Here is a 16,922-nt window from a genome sequence, read left to right as displayed (position 1 = left end):
TGCAGTACCACATACCTTATAATTAGATTTGTTGTGAGAGCCAAACTAAATGCTTAAAAATGGATGAAAATGATCACAATGCAGTTTTAGTTTACACACATAGCTGCAAACTTAAGAGATTAATGTACAGGTTTAGCCCAGACACTGTGCAGTATGCTAAATCAAATGTATGTGCTGGAAGGCTTAGGTGATAAAAGGATCACAACATTGTGCACTGACATAATTTAAATTATTTAAATATGACAGAAAAACAACAGTGGCAGTGAGTCCAATTCTTGTGTCTTGAGGGCATTCTGTGTTTTCTGTGAAGTGATAATAATAAGAACAAAACAAACGCACATCTTGTTTTCTATCAATCTTTTGAGACATCATCTTTGCTGCGTCTTTGATATCTAATTATACTTTCTAATCAAGACTCTGTAAAGGGGACTGACTACTTGCCCTTCCCCCCGCTTGCTGCTTTGCACCGCAGGCACTGACTGTGATTTTTATTTTAACAATTAGGATGACATTTTAATTTTGTAATATGAAAACCTGTGGCCAGAAAAAGACGTTCCTTTATCGTCGCTGTAAAAGTAAGAAGCCCAGCTGTGCTGTGGCTCGGAGGACAAATGTATGAAATCTTTTCAGTGTGTTTGTCCATTTGGTGCTTTCTGTGACGGCTGCATAATGGCAGAATTAAAAGGAGGAAAATCAATGGCCGCAAGGGACGTGGAACAGGTAAAGAAACATGTTATAGATTACAAATGCTGATGAGGGGGTTTGTTTGTCTACATCTTTAATTCAAACATGCCTTTGTGCCTTAATTATTGTGTTTAACTGGAACTCATGTGCAGCATGCTTTGGCCAGGCTTACAGAAACTGAAACACTGTATCTTCTTTTTTCTTTTTAATAAACAAACAAATGAAAAGATAACTACTCATTTTTTTGTGTGTGTGTGAAACAAACTGGAATTTCAAATCACATGGTTTTATGCTTGTTTTTATAACCTTAATCTACAGTACTAGTAGACATGAGCAGCACATTTCCCTATAGTTACATTCTTTCTGGGGAGTGTAACACTTTGTTTCCTGTTGCCAGTTGTGCGCTGTGATCAGAAAAACTAGAAACAGAGGCAGATGGAGGTACTGCCGCTCAGTGAATAGCCTCTGTAAACCCTAGAGATGGATATGTGGGAAAATCCCAGCAGATCAGCAGTTTCTGAAATACTCAAACCAGCCCGTCTGGCACCAATCAGTATGCCATGTTCAAAGTTACTAAAATCACCTTTCTACCTTGTGATGATCATGATGCTCAGTTTGAACTTTAGCAGGATGTTTTTTTAGTCATGTCTAAAGAAGCCTAAATGCACTGAGATGAGAGCAGATGGTCAAATACTTGACCAAATGCAGCACTTCAATGAATGACAATATCACTTTTCTATACATTTTATTCCAGGAACCATCAAAGCAATAGTACGCTGATATTTGCCTTATAGGAGTCCAGACTTTTGGAAATTTCAAATGAAAGAGTTTGACAAGATGCACAAGTAACTACTGGCATTGATACAATTGCAAACAAATAAATGAACTGTTTTACTGGGTACCTTACTTTAAATGTGTATTTATTTGTTTATTACTATAATTTGTGTCCTTGCAAATACTGATGCCCAAGATCCACGATATGTGATCTTTACTGAGCTTGCTGTTGCATAATATTTAGATGTATATGTTTGCAATGCTGCCATCTTAGAGACTACGATGCCACACAACTTTGCATGGTAGCCTCTCCGAACCCTGGAGCTGACGTCACTTCGCTCGAGTTGCTTGGAGAGTGAATCAGGAGGAGAGGCTCTTCAATCTGCGATCAGAGATCAACACGTTCAGCAACGCGTTACCGACCAGCCGGACTCAATCACTGACCACTTCGCCACTCATCTCTTTCAACAGCCCTTAAACCGACAGGGACGTAAATGAACACCTTTTCCTTTCCGCTTCTCCTTTTTTTTAAGGAATACAAGACGATAATCAGGTGAGTTGACGACCTTCGCTCGTCAGGTTCACGCATGTCATGTATTATTTCACTCTTTCACTCGTCTGGGATGGCTAAGCTAACTTCACCAGCAGCATCCTTTTACCGTACACTTGCCTTCAGTGAAGCTGTATCCGCTCGGTGAGTTATAAAAAAAAAAACATGAAAAAGTTGGTATTAAAAGTATGTAGAGGGGTTATGAATGCTGCTGCCGTAAACTTTGTTAAGGATATAACTGCTGTCATGTTTACACTGGAACTTGTGTATAAAAAGAAGACTTCGGTAAGAGGTTAACGCTAACAGTGATGTTCAGTACCTGGCGGCGGTGTTGCTCTCACTCCGTGAGTCCTCAAACGTTACTGGAAAGTTAGCTATTAGGTTTATAGCTCACCTTACGCTTCTTGTAGGAGTGTGTCATGTTTAAAAGTAACGTCTGACTGCCCCGCTTGTGTGGTATTTGTCGTGGGTTTAAGCTCGTGGCGTGTCACGAAATTGTCCAACAGCTGGATATAACACAAGTGAGCTTCCGTAATGTTTAGCTAATAATAAATGATTGTGCATTAATGTGGCAGACGGGCTGCTCGCTGCTTTCGCCTCCGCCTCTTGTCTTCTCTTTTTGTTGCTTCCTCTTAAAAGGAAAAGCACAGCTAACGCTGCAGCTGTGGTCTGAGCTGAAATGTAACCTTTGAGATTATGACAATACCCTCCATTTTTGTGCCAGCTTTCATATTAACCACAAGACATTCGCCATGTTGGGCTATTAAAATAGCACCCTCTATTTAGACGCTGTGTGTTTATTACAGTAATGATAGTAAACGAGTCTTAGAAAAGGAAAAAAACTACCTGTTTTTTTTAAAAAAAGTGAGATTAAAACAGTGTTTTTTTGGAGTTAAGGAGAGTTAGATTTTTGTTAGCGACATTTGATAAACAGTTTCATATATGTAGGAAGTCATAGAAATTCACTTTGTTCTTGCTTGTTTTTGTTTAGTTTTAAATTAATTTAAATTATTGTTATGATTTTTTTTTTTTTTTTAACCTTGCAGAATGTTATAAATCGGATGGCACAAGCAAAAACTTGGCCTAACTTCCATCGCAGAAATCAGGACATTATAACATTGTCCCCATTTGTTTCCTGCAGCACACTTTTAAACACACTTAGCTTGCTTTTAATTCAGAGAACCTTTTCCTCTTGTGAGTGAACACAAATGTAGCCTATGTGGAAAAACTACACATCAATCACAGCAGAAATTTAGCAAAACATGAACAACTGTTGCAGATCTTTCCCTTCAGACTTTATCATGATAATATTTATCCCACTTCTTCAAAAAAAAAAAAAAACCTCAATGCAATCCGTAGAGCTTATCCTGTCACTGTGCATCTTTTGTTTGCTGCACACACAGATTTGCCTTCACAGATATAATTGATATTAATAAACAAGGATGTGACCTTCGCGTTTACAGTCTCAGTGAAATGGCAGCGAGCGTTAGATCTGCTAAAGTTCATCATTTAAATGGCTTCAGTAGCCAAGGCAGCGAGATAAATCAGATCACAGCCTTGATGTGTTATGCATGCATCCAGTAACTGCCAGTGAATCAAAACACAGGTAGAAGGTCACTCATTTTGGCTCATATTTATTCAGTTCACATGCCCTTGAAGAGCTCTGCACACAGAGCAGTGTTGTTAAGCTCCTAATATGAGCCTTTAACACAGAGAAAACAATAGAGTCAGAAACTTGGCATTTGGGTGCTACGAAGACTGTAGGGCTTTGCTGTCTGGGCTCCAAAGGCAAATTTAGCTCCTGATTTTCAACTCAATCATTCACTTAATTACAAGTTGTCTAAAAGAACTGCTTAGCACACTTAAATTGCCATTAGCAATATACATTAGTGCAAGGCGCAGAGTGAGTTTTTGTATAATTTATTTCTTTTCCTAGACTACTAGGTGTATTATATATATGATTTAAAAACACATATATAGTTTTATCTTCCGTTTCCCTTTCAACGGCCTTTTAAAAGCAAGTGTGGGGGGGAAAAAAACAACCAGGGTCTTATAATAATTGTGTTTCACCCATTTTCACCCTGTCTCTCCTATTCTTGCCCTTTTCACAAGTTTGCACTCATTAATCAAAGATGCTGGACTCCAGCTGAGGGCTGAGGTGCAGGTTCATCAATTTGGCAGGCAGCACTTTGTAAGGAACAGTGCAGAGGCTCTTAACACACAAGCATAAATAAATCTGTGGTCTTTATATGCAAGCCCCGAAGGTTAATGCTGCATAATTCAATGTACCCTCTTTGTCTGCTGTGATTGATGTTTTCAAGCATGTAAGCCTTGACAGGAGTCCCTTTTTGTAGGTCAGTGTTGACACTTTATGATTGGGTGAGCTCGAGGGGAGCGGCACAGGGGAGGTGGATTATTAGGAATATGTCGGGGAGATTACTCTTTTTCACTCATCTTCCTGGTCTGTTTTTTTTTTTCTGCGCCTGGAGATGCTTGTCGCAGTGCTTAATTTGAACCACTGACGCTTCTGCATTTGATGTCTGCCTTCTGTGTTAATTGGCTGATGGCTGTTTAGTATTTATTTACCCCCTTTGCAGCAAAAAATAAAATCCAAAATAGGTCAGCTGAGAATGAATGATTTGACTCCATATTCATACTTCTTGGTCAGGCAGGTGCAGTATTACAAATGAATATGGACCTTTAGATCACTGCTGTTGTGAACTGTTCCACTCTCATGCAAAGACTGTGCTTCAGCAGCCACCTTTTTTATTGATCCTCATGCATTTAAAATCTGCTCACTGCTGCCACAAACATTTCCCACTTTAGCTGTCCTAAGCATGCTGCAGCAGTCACAATTTTTTTTTCGCTATCATTGTCTGGTCTTATTAGAAACTTGTAAAAAGAAATGCATTCCTGAAAATGTTTGGCTCAGCAGAGGCCAAAGTGAAAGGGTTAGTTAACATAAATGCCTTCTTTAAATGACACTGCAAAGGAAACTACACTCACTGGACACTTTATTAGGTACATTTATTAGCGCTTGTGTGAATCCCGTTTTGTTTTCAGAGCTGTTTCAATTCTATGCTATTCAACAGGGTGCTGGAAACAGTCCTTAGTGATTTTCATCCATGTTGAGATTTGTTAGCTGTGCATCCGTTGCACCACATCCTAAAGCTCTACCGGACTGAGATATGGTGACTGTGGAGGTCATTTGAGTACAGTGAACTTGTCGTCATGTTCAAGAAACCAGTTTCAGATCAGTTTTGTGGCCGGAAGCTGCCATAGGATGATGAGTGGAAGATGTGGTAACAGAGGGATGAATATGGTCATTTAAACAATACTAAGTACGCTGTGGTATTTAACCAATTTTCAGTTGGTAGTAATAGGTCTTAAGTGTGCCAAGAAGGTGAGAATAGGCAGCGTTTTTCCAATCCTCTATTGTCTAATTTTGGGCAGCCTGTGTAAACTGCAGCCTCAGTTTGCTGTTCTTAGCCTAACAGGAGTGGGGCCTAGTCTGGTCTTCTGCTGCTACAGCCCATCTGCTTTAAGTGTAGACATGTTGTACATTCAGAGATGCTCTTCTGTATTTCTTCGTTGTAACAAGTCATTGAGTTACTCTTGCTTTCCTATCATCTCGACGCAGTCTAGCGATTCTCCTCTGACCTCTGACATCAACAAGCAGTTTTGCTCTTTTTGTCTTTTTTTTTTTGTTCTTTTTCTGACCATTCTCTGGAAACCCTAAAGATGCCTGTGTGTGAAAATCCCAGTTGATCACTAATTTCTGAAAAACTCAGACCAGTCAAACTCTGCCACAGTCACAGTTGCTTAAATCACCATAATTATAATACTTGGTTTGAGCCTCAAGTTGTCTTGACCATGTCTACTTTCATAAATTAACTGAATGACTGTCATGTGATTGGCTAATTAGATATTAGGGTTAACAAGCAATAGAACAGGTGTAACTAAAATAGTGGCCACTGAGTGTATGCTGCAACATTAAATTAAAATGCCATTTGGCTTTAGGCCTAACCAGTGATTATTTGTTATTATTAACAGGTGTGAATAAAACCTTATGCTGTTCCTATAGATCAGGTGCTGTAGATTATGTTGAAGTAAGCCATGCAGTGTTTCAAACAGATTTAAAGTCTGTTTGCAATGTTCTGGTGTTGTGAAGAAGGGGCAGTTCATTGTTTGAAATTATTAAGGAGGACTATTTCTAAGTTTCTTCTCATCAAAGATTTTATCTGCCAAGCGTTGTGTAACAAATACCCGAGCAATATAATCAGCTACCTCTCTAATAATACTCTTACCTTATGGACGCAATCTTAGATTACAAGGCGTGACACTGCAGCCTAAGTAAGTTTGGCATAACAACACAGAGGTCTGTTTTTGATGGATTGCAGAATCTGATTCGAGCTGTTTTTCAGTTTGGCATTGACCTGTAGAGCAGAATAAGAGCAATCACAGCTGCAGTCCAAGATAGTAGAGTTGGAAGTTCATATGACCTCGAGATGAGATTCTCTAAAGGGAGAAGCTGGTGTGAGTTGATATTCTGGACTGCCACAATCAAACACGCCTTGGCTAACGAGTGATACAAAAGGAAAAATATAAGCTGGGAAGGCCTGGGGCAACTTGACTAGCATTGACTGAACTCGCAAAATAAAAGCAAGGGAATTTCCTGCTAGCTAACTGATCACGGATGACGGCATTCTGAGATTAATACAATAAATAAACTGCCAAATATACTTGTGTAAACACAAATACCTCTGGGTGGACCACCCAACTAAAGGGAAACACTGAATGAGTTACAGCAGACGTGCAATACACAATCTGACGTCGATGAGAAAAAATATTAGGTAACGGGGTTGTTAAAGTTTTGAACTTAACAGGCGTTTCCAACTGACAGAATGAAAATGAATACGTTTCAAGAAAGAAAAAAAAACACTATGGAGATAAACCAAGACCAAATGCCACATTTCAGCAAGCAAATATTAAATCATCAGTGTACTCTTTGTTTAAATTGTCAAAAAGTTTATCATTAGATGACATCAGCTTAGAAATTATCAGATGGATAATTATATGTAATTAATTAATTATATGTAAATACTTATGTAATGATATAACTTTATTTACTTTGGTGGTTGCTTCTGGTATTTTCTAATAATAGGTGCTAACACAATAGCAGTATTTTACACTACTGACATTTTCTCAGTGTAGCTGAAAAGGATAATATATGTGTTTAATACACAACAATGCTTAATAATGAAGGTGTAGTACCAGAGGTTATACCAGCAGCATTTCTTTAAGAGTTGTGATATTCAGACATAAACATCTATACTGACAGAGTAGTGACACAAACAGAAGAATAACATATGCACACCATTTGCAGAGCAGATCCTGCTTCCACTATAATTAATAAAAGTGTGCTCAGCAGGCATGAGGGCAGCGAGTAATTGGTGCATGCATGCTGCAGAGGGCTGCTCCTTTAACGTTAAAAAACCCCCACCTGTTTTGTTTTCTGTATTTTCTTTTTCACATGGAGGTGGGCACAGTCATTTTAAACATGCACAGTTTAGAAAGTGCTCAGGATTCTTTAAATAAACATGGAAATGGCATCGGTATATTTTTGCTATTATGCCTGGAGTATGTAGATATTTTACTTACCCATTTTACAGAAAACATCTGTGAAATACCTCAATTTTGACAGCACTGTTCTAGGTCCAAAACATAAAGACACAAAGCAATCCCAAAACAAAAGGCCAGCTTCATGTTTTGCCCGTCAGTCACACAGCACTGTGTAGAAAATGCACTGCAAGTGTAACCACTAAAAAGAGTGGTTACACGCCATGATAATCCAAATAAGCTGCACATTCAGTGTAGGGTGAGGCAAACGCTCATGCTGCACTAGATGAATATTGCAAACATAATGATAAAATAACTTCATGTTATAAGTATTTAAAAGAGAAAATGATGACAAGGAGATGTTAGTGTTTTAGAGCCAAGGGGGCACAAGCTCAGTAGCAGGCTTCAAATCATGTTACACAAGGGCAGTTAAGGAGTCTGTTACAGAGGGTACCTGTGACTGTTATTTCCATGACTTAGTAAGCAGCTCTTTGTTGGAAAGCCAGTGTCATTATGTGATGATTTTTTTTTTTTTTTTTTTAAATAAATCATATGAAGTTAAATCGGTGAACAGCTTAGTAACCCAAATAGCCTCAGCCTTGGAGTAGTTCACATAGTTCCTGCAGAAGCTCTTTATTCTTGATGTTGATTAAAGTTACCTAGGTCCACTAGTATTCACAACACACAGTGGCACAGCTGGTGAGATGATGGACATGTGCAGTACGTGATGTACAGTCAAGTGCAGGTGATGAGAGATCTGCTGAATACAGGTTTTTTATCGGCAGCGAATAGAACTGGAGGCTAACAGCATCTGTATATCTGAAAATGCGGTGGAGGAAAGTGACGTGTTAGCTCATTCATTCTAGATCTTTACCTCACCAGCTTTATTTTGAAGCTTTTTCTGTGTTTTAATGAATGTTTAAATTTTTTGCATTATGGACCCGATATACCTGTAACAGCTGATCTTCAAAAACAGAGCAGGGAGGTAGCCATCTCCGGTAGGAGTCCACTCAGATATAAAGATATAAATAAAGTGTCAGCTTTAAGAATATGTCTTCCATTTTTATTATGATTAGCCATTAAGTACAAACAAACTAAAAACCTCTTCGGGTAAAAATAGATATCTCACCAACATCTGTATCATGGTGTTATAGCTCCATCTTCCTGTTTCACAGAGAAAGTTTATGTATAAATATAGGTTGTGAAACATGCTAATTAGTCCCATGTTACGTATGCTAATTAGTCAATTGAGCTGTGGTTAGAGCACGCTAGTCTGGTCTGCTTGATCGTTCAGGTAGAGTCTGCTTCAGAAAGCAGATTTAACAAACTGATAACTTGTTTTACTAGTTTTCTGTTACAGATAATTAGAGTTAATTATGTTTATCTTGGGTTAAGTCTGGATGGGTAATTAAAAATAGTAGGCCTTCAATACCAGAATTCACCATGGCAACAGGTAAATGGAGCAGTGTGTTTCTTTTCGTCAAATTGTTATTGAAATGTTGGCCAGTTTGGACTGACATTAAAAAAAAGTATAGATTAAACACACTGAAAAGTTGACTTTTGGACCCACAATTATAAAGTTTGGCCTACTGATAGAAATTTACAACTGAAAAGGTGTTGAGGGTCAGTATGATGGCTGCTTTACTTTTAAAGTATTGTGTAACAGAATATGACCAAATTTCAATGTGTGTAAACATTTCAACATGAAATGCTGACAGGGCACATTAAGCTAAACATTAAGCTTAGGCTCCAGTCTATATTCATAAGTTGCCTGGAGAAACTGGTTGAAACTAAGACCATTCACCTTCAGAGTAAAAGTTTGAAATGTGTTGGTTGCAACGGTAAGACACCGGTTTTACTTTGAAGGTAGCAGAGCATTCTTTGTTTCTTATTTGCGTTGCACTTTTTCACGTTTACTACCACTCGGCGAGTAGTTCTTAAATATTTGCAAAAAAGTCAGCGTCTTTAATTCAAAACCTCAGGGTGACTGCTGTGATCTACTAACAATCAAAGCAATCATAAGGATGTTTTTGACATGGACCCTCTTCAAAGTCAATTTAACCCAGTTGAGAATTCATATTTTTCCCGAGCAACCAGCGATTTCCAAGGGGTTGCCAACCCCCACTATATCATACGCCTGCTAAATGAGGATAATATTAGATCCCTCAGCGATTATTTTGATTTTTCCATGGTATTGTTAATGATTAGGCTTGGTTTAAATGGTTACTTAAGAGTTCTAGAAATGTTAGTGGTTTTAACACTTGCCACACTAGGACTTGAAAGGATTTAAATGATTCAGACTCAGGCAGGTCTAGGTCTTCATTTCCTGTACATTCCAAACAAAATGAAGCCAGATGGTAATGCATGAATAGGATACATGTGCTGACTGGTTAGAAATATTTGCAGTTCCTAACATATGTGTGTTAAAACAACATCTTTGGACCAAGGGAGTGGCTGTGTCTCAGTTTCTGAACAGAAATATCAATACAAGAGTTGGAAAGTAAATCTCATCATTTTCGCTGCTTTGCCAGAGGAGTTTTAGTGTGCTTAAATTAATGACATTGATTTGATCTAATACAGTCCTTCTTATAATTATTGACTCACTGTAAAATCCAAATGTTGGCACCATAGCTCCAAAACCACTCTTGTTACACAGTAGGCCATAATCCAATATCTTAAGTGTTTTTGTCATGTCCCACTGCCCTCTGTTGTCTCTAGGAGTAGAAGCTTGATTTTTCTACTGATGCTAAAATTTCCCCAGGGGTCCATATTATCATTTTTATTACATTTTCATGTGGCTGCCAGATAGGAAGAATGCTGAATGGGTAAGTCGATAAAATCAAGCAATAAATGACTGTTGTTGTCTTGTATTTAAGGTGGCGAGTGGTGACGTCACAGCAGTGAGCAAAGTCTTATACAGTGTTTTGTTGCATTGACTGCCCATTGTTGACATCCACTGTTAGGCTCTTTGAAATGCTTCTTTTTATTTCTATACTGTTAAATAGAAAAGCAAGCCTGTGCTTTGTAAAACTGGAACATGTAACTGATGAATGAACATGCTGAACTATGTGGATCGCCTCATTTTCAAGTCTTATTTGGGGATGGGATTAAAATTTTTCCAATTAGGTTGAAATATAACAAAGTCCTCCTTTATGAAATTAGTCTGTGCTGCTTTATGCTTTGCTCTCATTTTTTGTGTATCTAATTAATTCCTATCTGTCTTCCTATCTGAGTTAAAGTGTTATGGCTTTAGAGCATATTTAAATCTCTTGGGGGAGGAAAAAAACTTTTTTGACTATGGGGTATATTTAAATGACTATGGTCCAAATAGGGGTAATTGGCGTCATTGGAGCTATTGTTTGCCTTTGTTTTAAAATTTAATTTGGGATTCACATATAGTAGTTTTATACTTGTAGAAATTGAAATTGCTGCCTTCACAGCGAGCTGGAAAGTACATCAGATAGCAAGTAAGTATATCACTTAGTACTAATTAGAGGTACAATAAGAAAATGTTAGGGTTTTTTTTTCTTTGACCGCAATGCCTGATGGTAATTTATAAGAGTTATTACAAGCTTGCAGGTACTTCAGTTTTTCTCTATTGTGCATCAGTGTTTCATGAGGCCATGTTTTAAAGCAGGCCACAGGTGTATAAAATCAGGCATCTAGCCATGCAGTTTGCTTTTAGAAACATTTACGAAAGGATGGATTATTCTGAAGAGCTCAGTGAAATTTAATGTGGCACTGTAATGCAACTGCTGCAACAAGTCATTTCGTGAAATTTTTTCCTCTCCTAGATATTCCACAATCAGCTGTAATTGGTGTTACTGCAAATTAGAAGAATTTTAGAATTATCACAACTCAGCCACAGTGTCTGATCAAGTAAAGTCACTGAGCTTAGTCGCAGAGGGTTGAGGAGCATAATGTTTAAAAGTTGTCGTCATCAAAATCACTCCAAACATCAGCACCAAAACTTTGTACTGTGAGCTTCTCAGGTTTCCATGGCTGTAATATCTGCAAACCTCACATTACATCACCCAGCACAATGCAAAGCATTGGATGGAGTGGTGCAAACCCTGCTGCCAATCAACTCTGGAGCAGTGGAAAAGTGTTCTGTGAAATTACTAATCGTGCGTTTCTACCCGATAGTCTGAGTATTGAGACGAGCGAATGCTAGGAGAGCATTACTTGCACGTCTGCATTGTGCTGGGAAGTTCAGTGGAGAAAGGATAAAAGCTATGGTTTTTTGTTTTTTCCCTGGTGTTTGCCTCGGCCTCTTGATTTCAATGATGGGAAGTCTTAATACTTTGGACAAATTTCACCTTCCAACTTTGTGAGAACAGTTTTATGGTTTTGGGTGTGGGAGAACTTGACTGGCCTGCACAGAGCCATGTTCACTTTGGGGTTGAAATAGAATGGCATTTGTGACCCAGGCCATCCCACCCAATATTAGTGTCTGCCCTCATGAACATTCTTTTGGCTATGTGGGCAAAATTTTCCACTGACACTCTCCAAAATCTTGCAGAAAGCCTTCAGAGAAGACCAGCTCCATAATAATGCCTATTTAGAGGCAAATTCCATGAAGACTGTAGGTGTTATGTAGGTGGCCTAATACTTCATATAGTGTATATTTCAGGCTTTTTTTTTTTTTTAAATTGTAGTTTTGAATTAATTAATCAGATGTAGTTCAGTGATCAATGCAAACCTTTCCTGAAAGATGTGATGTTTCATGTACAGTAGTGTGAATTTAGTTTAGCCTCCAATTATAACAGGGTGATATGCTCCATAAATCCTTTCTCTAAACAAACCTCTTGTCTCATCCTACAGTCAGGTATTTGGACAATGACCGATGTCCTGCAATTTTGTTTCTGTATAATAACACAATAAATGGATTATTGATTGATTGATTGATTGATTGATTGAAGGAAGTGGGGTCAATACAGGAAGAGATTTGCAGCAGTATTGTGACCTAAAAAGATGGAATGTCAGTGACAGTCATCAAATTGTAGCAGTGCTGTATCCTTCGATCTCATCGGTAGTCACTTTAATCGCTTGCTTCTAAGTTGAGAAAAGGACAACTCATGACATTCCTACTTTGCTACGCCAGTGGTTATTTTGCTTGTAGTCACTTGATGTTGTTGAATGCTGTTGATTTCTAGGTCCTCAGGTCACTACATTACTGCAAGTCGCTTCCTATGTGTGAACAGTCATTCAGTAAGTCATCCAAAGACATGATGAATAACTAAAGCAAATGAGACCAGTCAAAGAATTAGTAAAAAACCTGAGTATTGGGCAAAATGAAAAATTTGGTCCATTCTTTAAAAAAAAGTACTGACAACAATAAAAATTGTCCAGATAACTTCATAAGACAACAAAAGTGGATGATAATTGAATCTCTTTCTTAGTGATACCTATTAGGCATTTAGCAAACGTCTACAATTCTATCTTCATTGAGTAAATACACAGGCAGCTTAGTCTTTGCTAGTAAACATCTGAAAAATGTGTGCCCCATACTGAAAGACTTGATGGATAAAACCAAGATTAACTTGTTCTAAATGATGGGAAAGGAAAGTATGGAAAAGGAAAATAGTGTCTCATAATTCAAAGGCTTACACCCTAGCCTGTTTAAAAATGATGGAGGCAATGTAATAGCATAGCCATGTATAGCTCTCAGTTAAACTGGGTCATTGTTGTTTATTGATGTGACTAAAAAAGCAGCATATAGAAATATACGGCCTCCTTAGATTTAGACAGATGCTGCAAACTGATAGGATGGCGCATTACAGTAGAACACATTAGTAACGGGCCATGGAAAACAATCCAAGAGCATCTTTAAGCAACACATTTGAATGGGGGTTTTTTTTGTTGTTGTTTTTGTTTTTTTAATGTCTGATCAGTCATCTGTAGAGCCCGATATTAGTTATTTGCTAATTTAGTGGTGTGGGTATTTCAGGTGGCTGATAAATGGGTGATAATGGCTAATAAATGAAAATTTAAAAAAGTAAAGAAGTGCTAGAAAAAACACCCTTCAACTGTGTTATGAGTGTTGATGTTGCATAGTTGTTTACCAGAGAGCACTCTGCAACTTTCTTGTTGGCGGCGTGTGTGGAATGCTACAAATACAATAACTAGCTGTTTGAATTGAAAGACTGTGTAAAACAAAAAAAAAAAGACTAAATCTTAAACATTTAATGCAATATTTTTGCCAAACCTCATGAATTAAAACTGAAAGTCTAGTTGCAATTGCACAGAAAAAATAAATCACTGTCCCAACATCTATGGCTCTGACTTCATCTTCTTCGAATATTTATGAGTCAAAATATCTATATACTGAAAAAGTCAACATACCGCACAGACCTATCTGTGTCATGAAATTCATGACATGTACACAGTCCCCTTGTTGATATAGAGGAAATGACTGACTTTTTGTGGATGACCCTAGAAAGACACGGGTCACTGAGGCACGGCAGACAAGCTGAGCTGAAATGGCAATAGCAAAATGAGCCTCACCACAGGAATCCCATCTTCATCTAAAGCTGATCTCTCTCCCTTTCATCTGTGTATATGGTAGAATCCCTCAAGGATTTATTGTAACAGTTACCAATAAGCTTCAGTGTACCTAAAAGGCCCAGCAGTAAATTTCTTGTATTGTTTCCAGGCAGAACGGCTGATATAAATTAAGATGTTTTGAAAATAGTGAAATGTGTTTTGTATCATTATTTCTTCTGTTTATGCTACATCACATCAGGTGTGATCTGTGTGATTCATTTGTGGGTTGCGAGGAGGTGAGGTCAGGCTTTTTCTGGGTTAGTGTGAAGTATGTAATGTTGTTTATCCAAGTGTGTCATGTTTTCCATTTACATTATTGATCCTGAGTGCTGGCACGTGGTATACATTTTAAATGGAAGCTCTAAGTCAGGTTCATCCAAGGTTTTTTGGTTTTTAGTGTGCAGCAATTAAGTGTGTAATTTCCCTCTATGTAGAAAGTTATAATTTGTAACTTTTAGAGGAAACCAAGCAGGAGTTTGCTGTCGTTACGTAATGTGACGTGATAGCAAAAAACAGCATGCTCTGTCAGTTCTTCGCTTATTTCTGTTTAGAAGTAGTGGTAATGAAATGCTTACCATTCCTGAATAGCACAAATACCACTTAGCAGAATGAGAGGCTTGTCGGCATCCTCCAGGGCCTGGACAGAGGATCTGTGGTGTCAGCGCTCAGGAAGGTTTAGAGGGGACATCAAGGTGAATGCTGAGTTGTAGAATGGTAGGAAATCATTGAAATTCAAACTCCGAGGCTGCAAATGGCTTGGTGGCAGATGGAGTCTTTGTCAGGGAAGAAAAATGGCAGTTAGGGAAAATGGCGTTGATGCTCCCTATCAGCTCTGCTGGCGGCGGTGACCTTCTGTCGCTCACGGAGATCCCCTAGCACTTGATCAGTTATCTCTCCTCTAAGCTAGTGGGAAAGGATTTAAATGTCATATTTAAAGGGGGATTAAATGTGTAATCATTAAGCAGGGTGTATGTGCATAATGAGGGAAATTGTAGGCAGTGAACAAGCAAGCACTTGCATCCTTGAAACATTTAAAATGGACTGTATTTTAGAGCTGTCCTGTATGCAACCTGTTTGTCTTGGCAACCAAAGCTTTGGCAGCAAAATTGAGACAATGGCTGAAAAAAATCACAGAACACATAAGTTAAGGCTTATGAAAGGGTTGTGATTTCAGCTTTATTCTCATGTAAAATCATTGAAAAAAAAGAAAAAAAGAAAAGGTTTAATTTGTTGTTCCTCTCTTACACATTGCTCAGACTCAGTCTTGGTGCTGCAGCTCACTGAACAGTACACATAGAGGTATGCCTGTCTGAGCAAATGGAAAGATTTGGTTGTCAAGAAATTATTTTGTTTGTTTGTTAGTGTTTTAACTTGGTGCTGTGTGAAGCTCTTGAATCAAAGTTGAAAAGCTGGTAAAAATAAGGCTAAATGATCACTACGCTGAATATGAGGGATGTCAGACCAGGTTCAAGCTTAATTTAAAATATACAATTTCCACATTTTAAAGAATATTTACAGTAAATACCCAAAATTGAAAACCTAATAACTATTCAGCAAATGAATACCTAATTATTTGTGTACAGCCCTATAGCATTTATATAAATGTGCAGGAGGGGATAGAAGACCATTGTTGTTATAGAATTACTGAAAATGTTTTGACAGTTAATGGGCAGTGATTACTCAGGGGTATGAATGGCATCTATTTGGCGGTTGGTTTTCATTAACATTATGTGACACAAAATAAACAATTTGCTAAGGTGGAAGGGTTTGTAATGATTAGAATGTTTATGCAAATTATATTAATGTGGTAATGGCTCCTCTCATTACTTGGATAACACACATGCACAGAATAAAACTGCGCTCCACGCGTATTGTTCTTGACTGTAAACAAATCGCCATAAAATATCGGGTGAACCTGGGGAAAAATGAGGAAAATGAGCAAACGATGCAAAAAGCAAATGACATTGAGACACTAGTTTAATATGTATGGATTTCAGCTTGATGGTTGATTTCATTAGCAGATCTCATTGTTATGCATTGACTGTCCTCCTGCAGTAAAATGAATATTATATTCATGTAGCCTGAATGTCCAGGAGGAAATGTTTGGATAAGTGGCATGCTTCAGGGGGAAAAAAAGCAAAGGGTCCATTGCTCTCATTGTAATTATTTATTATTTGATATTCATACATCAAACTGATCTTTCTTCAACAGTTTTTGATTTCGTATACTGAAAATATAAAATCCAAATCAAATATCAAAGACAAGTAAAACATCTGTGTGGATTTTTTGAGCTGTGGTGCAAATAGGCTTTCTGTCTTTTCATGGAGTCCTAAATTTAGTGGATTTTTTTTGATGTGATGAGAGCAAATTCAAATTATTTAGTTTTAGTGTTACTTAAACCATAATAATTTTTTTTGTCATGTAGAGATTGTATGTATATTAATGCTGTTTCAGGGGAAAAGAGCACCAACCATCAACCCTCCTGCACTTGTGTGTAGTCATATCATTGTTTTTGCTTTGCCTGCTTACCTGCAGGAGTGCAGTTTTATCTAAAGATTTTCGGATCTTGTCTTCTCTTCACTTCCACAGTTCTTCTTATGTGACAGTGGAAGGCGCTGGTATCTTTTTATATCTTTCTCCTGCTTTGTAGGCTTCAATTAGTTTCATTATGATTCCACACCAGTGACAGCTGTGGCCAGAGGCATTATGTTTTCACGTTGTCTGATCATCCACATCCAATTCCCAGAAA

The 16,922-nt window shown here is 37.9% G+C and overlaps 1 protein-coding gene and 1 long non-coding RNA gene across 17 annotated transcripts in view; one reads left to right on the top strand and one right to left on the bottom strand.

The window, feature by feature from the left end:
* Positions 1 to 1,414: 1,414 nt before the first annotated feature.
* On the bottom strand, positions 1,415 to 2,798 carry LOC112844191 (uncharacterized). The gene is made up of 2 exons (XR_003216907.1): positions 2,403 to 2,798; positions 1,415 to 1,840 (listed from the first exon to the last, which is right to left on the bottom strand). It is a non-coding gene; the product is annotated as an uncharacterized LOC112844191 (long non-coding RNA).
* Positions 1,837 to 16,922, top strand: part of baz2bb (bromodomain adjacent to zinc finger domain, 2Bb) — a 48,053-nt gene continuing 32,967 nt past the window's right edge. For 13 of the 16 annotated variants that reach the window (XM_013272641.3, XM_013272645.3, XM_013272640.3 and 10 more), the window contains exon 1: positions 1,837 to 2,011. The gene's annotated coding sequence lies outside the window, so the exon portion shown is untranslated. Of the gene's footprint in view, positions 2,012 to 2,060; positions 2,153 to 16,922 lie in introns of those variants that run through there. The other 3 variants (XM_013272648.3, XM_013272647.3, XM_013272636.3) reach the window with 2 other exon arrangements.

The sequence above is a fragment of the Oreochromis niloticus genome, linkage group LG16, assembly GCF_001858045.2.
Source record: "Oreochromis niloticus isolate F11D_XX linkage group LG16, O_niloticus_UMD_NMBU, whole genome shotgun sequence".
In the NCBI taxonomy this organism is placed as follows: Eukaryota; Metazoa; Chordata; class Actinopteri; order Cichliformes; family Cichlidae; genus Oreochromis; species Oreochromis niloticus.
This window is presented reverse-complemented; position numbering and strand designations above follow the sequence as displayed.